A 4,783-nucleotide genomic window follows, 5' to 3' on the forward strand; every position below is an offset into this window, starting at 1 on the left:
ACAAACCCACAAACATCCAAACACACAAACCCACAAACATCCAAACTCACAAACTTTCACATTTATAATATTAATAGGATAACATAATGTATAATATATATTAAAAATAATTAGAATTTTAAATGTACATAAAAAAATAATTTAAAAAAAAGCAAAAATAAATTTTTATTACAATCCAATAAATCAAAGACCAGAATTACAGGAAAGCTGAAGGGTGATGAAGTCTTGTCTACAGCAGGCCATGCTAGATATCATTGAGATACAGTAATCCGGCTTCAAGGACACAAAAACACGAATTCATTTTGGCATATCTTTATTTGGGATCAGATGTTTGATTCTTAGAACGTTCTTGAGTTGTATGAAGGAGAAGCTAATGCTTGTTGACATTTGATGTTTAAAGGACGTATAGTAAAGCGGCGCAAAGCCAAACTCATCTATTATTGATGTGGATGTGGCCATGTTGAAAATGTATCCGGCCACTTACTATTAGGGGATAATAGTCTGTTCGCAACCCCAGAGGAGACAGAAATGTCAAGTGCCCAGTCCTTCATTCTCCGGAAATCAGGCCGAACATGTCTTTGCATATACATAAAGATGGAGGCATAAGAAACAAATGCTGAGCCATTTATACTAAGTGATCCAATAAATAAGAGTATAAGTGCAAGTCTCCATCCATAAGCCGTGGAGAGTCGCTGTCACTCACATTTTACTGCAACCATTCAGTGTCTGTTGGGTTACATTGTTGTCTCGTGTAAAACACGCATTTAGGTGAAACATTCAGAATTTTTGACAATTTTATTTAAAATGTTACTATATCCTGCAATTTTTACTCTGACCACTAAACCAAATAATAGAATATCATTCTATAGGGATTATCTTTGCAGCAGTCACCTCCTTTACAACACAAACAGGATTTTAAATAGATCCACTATTACAAAGTTCCCTTTAAAATTACTAGATAATTTTGATCACTAAATTACCACTTTTCAGAGAATTTTCCCCATTGGCGCACTGCTAGAACAATTCATCTAACTGGATATATAATGTGAGACGACAACAATATATGTAAGAGCCTGAATTATTCGCGCTCGCAGATTAAATTTGCATGATTTTTTTAATCTTAAAAGCTTAGAAGTTACTTTGAATATTGTGATGACTGGAGTTAATCTAATGTCTATACAGGCACATAAAAGGATCTGTAAGCGAGAAGAATTCGGAGAGGGAGGATGAGCTGAGAGACGATGTACAAAATATCAGAACCGTCGTTTACCGCAATCCTTTGTGCCGTTTCTTCTCTGCGCGGACCATGCCATGGACAATATGTGTGAGGACCTCAAATATCTAGGAAATTCTAATAATTAACAATCCTTTGGTTGTCATCCAATTATCTCTATTATTTGTGCAGTGTCAGAGTAAGGGTCCTAGAGCCCACCAGATTAAATTATTCTAGTGTCCAACTATGGTATCCTTCAAATTCGCAGTTTTCACATATGCCATATGTACTCATTCATTTCAATATATTTATTCAGGGTTTTATTCAGACTTACAGATCGTGAGTCTACAAAAACACAACAGGAGCGGACGCGGCTGATGCATCACATCAATGAAAGTCTATGGGTCTGTGAAAACTGTGAAAACATAGAAAATTAAACAAAATATAAATAAATTAATTAAAAATAAAAATGGGCAGTGTGGGGTGCCCAACACAGACCTCACAAATACATAAAAACACATGCGCGCATGCGCAAACATAAAATTAGAATAAGTACAAATATTCACAGGTACAGTGAACTGGCCGGATCCTTTGGTATCTTGGTAGGCCAGGCCATGTACCTGTGAATATTTGTACTCATCTGGTTTTTATCTGTGTGTGCGCATGCGCGCATGTGTTTTTATGCCTCTAGTTTTTGTTAGATCGTATTGATTTCCAGTATTATGATATAATTTGTAAATGTAATAATATAAAAATTTGCTCTTTAGGCCCAAGTAACTTTGTACGTGATGGCTGCACAAACACCCACAAATCCCCTCTCCCCTAAAAATAGTTGCTCCCGATCTTCTCCCTGATGTTCCTCCTAATATTAATATAGTATTATTATGGTGGCCTTCCAATTGACGATGAGATTGTTTGCACATTTATTAGCAGATTAAAATTCTATTATCATGGAGGATCCAAAGATTGGCAATCTTGCCTTCGGATCCCATGGATGCCGTGATCGCTACCGATCACAGCATCCATAGGATTAATCCACAAGAGTTGGAGTATCTTCTGTCTCCGGCGACTGATCCTGGCCCTCGGCTGTGTAACTGCTCCTGTGCCCGCAGCATTACAGCACTGAGCATTAACTACATAATAGTAGGGTGCAGAGCGGGAAGGGCTTAAGTTTCCCAAAAACTGCCCCACACTAGTCCCTGAGCTCTTTCCAGTGCATTAAATGTACAGCTATGGGTGGAGAAAAGAAATAAGACCTTTTTATAACCCCTAACACTTTTAATTTTTATTTTCAGGCCATAAGGGATGATATACGGATGCATAAAATGAACTGATCACGGACCGCGGAGTATCAAAGAAAACCTATAAAGCCTTCACTATTGGTTGATGTTTGGTATAATAAGTCTGTCCTGAATCATGTCACCTTTCATATATTATGGTTAAATGCCAGTAATGTGCACCTTGAGAAGCCGTGAGGGTCCCTGTAAATTAGGAATTGCAGAGCCCAGAAGGAGGTTTGTAGGAGAATAGGATTATTAATAGGATTATCTGTTCACGTTCAGCATCCTACAGTATCACTTGTGTAAAACAGAGAATACACACATACATTTTAATGGAGATAAACCAACCTCCCAACTTTCACAGGACAGAAAGAGGAATGGGCAGTAGATGAGTTGAAACTAGGACATACCTCTGGTGGACCGGGATATACCTCCTGTGGATAGGGACATACCTCCTGCGACTGGGACATACCTCCTGCAGACCTGGACATACCTCCTGCCGACCGGGACATACCTCCTGAGGACCGGGACATACCTTCTGCGGACTGGGACATACCTCCTGTGGATCAGGACATGCCTCCTGCCGACTGGGACATTCCTGCTGCCGACTGGGACATACCTCCTGCCGACTGGGACATACCTCTTGCCGACTGGGACATACCTCCTGCGGACTGAGACATACCTCCTGTGGATCAGGACATGCCTCCTGCCGACTGGGACATACCTCCTGCCGACCGGGACATACCTCCTGAGGAGCGGGACATACCTTCTGCGGACTGGGACATACCTCCTGTGGATCAGGACATGCCTCCTGCCGACTGGGACATTCCTCCTGCCGACTGGGACATACCTCCTGCCGACTGGGACATACCTCCTGCGGACTGAGACATACCTCCTGCCGACTGGGACATACTTCCTGTGGATCAGGACATGCCTTCTGCTGACCGGGACATACCTCCTGCCGACTGGGACATACCTCCTGAGGAGCGGGACATACCTTCTGCGGACTGGGACATACCTCCTGTGGATCAGGACATACCTCCTGCCGACTGGGACATGCCTCCTGCGGACTGAGACATACCTCCTGCCGACTGGGACATACTTCCTGTGGATCAGGACATGCCTTCTGCTGACCGGGACATACCTCCTGCCGACTGGGACATACCTCTTGCCGACTGGGACATACCTCCTGTGGATCAGGACATGCCTCCTGCCGACCGGGACATATCTCCTGCGGATCCTGGGACAAACCTCCTGCCGACTGGGACATACCTTCTGCTGACCAGGACATACCTCCTGTGGATCAGGACATGCCTCCTGCCGATCAGAATATACCTCCTGCCGACTAGAATATACCTCCTGCCGAACAGAACATAGCTTCTGCTGACCGGGACATACCTCCTGCGGATCAGGACATACCCCCTGCCAACCAGAATATACCTCATGCGAACCGGTATATGGAATCCCTGAATCAAGAATCAAACAAGCTTTATTGGCACGTCCGAATAGATATTTGGCTAGTAAAGTGGGGGGGGGAGAAGTTGGGGTTGGGGGGGGTGAGTGGTGGGTTGGGGGGGTGAGTGGTGGGTATGGGTGGGGTGGGGGGGTGATTTAGGTATAACAGTCCGTGGGGTCTCATCTTCCTCTTAGTTGGTGACGGCTGTATGGGGGGGGGGTGTGATTTGGGGTATATACCTTCTGCGGACTGGGACATACTTCCTGCACACTGAGACATACCTCCTGCCTATTGGGACTTACCTCCTGTCGACCAGGGCATACCTCCTGCCGACTGGGACATACCTCCTGCGGACTGAGACATACCTCCTGCTGACTGGGACATACCTCCTGTGGATCAGGACATGCCTCCTGCCGACCGGGACATACCTCCTGCCTATTGGGACATACCTCCTGCCTATTGGGACTTACCTCCTGTGGACCAGGACGTACCTCCTGCCTATTGGGACATACCTCCTGCCTATTGGGACTTACCTCCTGTCGACCAGGGCATACCTCCTGCCGACTGGGACATACCTCCTGCGGACTGGGACATACCTCCTGCGGACTGAGACATACCTCCTGCTGACTGGGACATACCTCCTGTGGATCAGGACATGCCTCCTGCCGACCGGGACATACCTCCTGCGGATCCTGGGTCAAACCTCCTGCCGACTGGGACATACCTTCTGCTGACCGGGACATACCTCCTGTGGATCAGGACATGCCTCCTGCCGATCAGAATATACCTCCTGCCGACTAGAATATACCTCCTGCTGACTAGAATATACCTCCT

General features: G+C 45.3%; 1 long non-coding RNA gene across 1 annotated transcript; it reads right to left on the reverse strand.

Moving 5' to 3' along the window:
* Window positions 1–3,756: 3,756 nt before the first annotated feature.
* LOC142183486 (uncharacterized) lies at window positions 3,757–4,341 on the reverse strand. The gene is made up of 3 exons (XR_012711777.1): window positions 4,273–4,341; window positions 3,850–3,933; window positions 3,757–3,807 (listed from the first exon to the last, which is right to left on the reverse strand). It is a non-coding gene; the product is annotated as an uncharacterized LOC142183486 (long non-coding RNA).
* Window positions 4,342–4,783: the final 442 nt, after the last annotated feature.

This window comes from Leptodactylus fuscus, chromosome 10 (genome assembly GCF_031893055.1).
Source record: "Leptodactylus fuscus isolate aLepFus1 chromosome 10, aLepFus1.hap2, whole genome shotgun sequence".
Classification (NCBI taxonomy): domain Eukaryota; kingdom Metazoa; phylum Chordata; class Amphibia; order Anura; family Leptodactylidae; genus Leptodactylus; species Leptodactylus fuscus.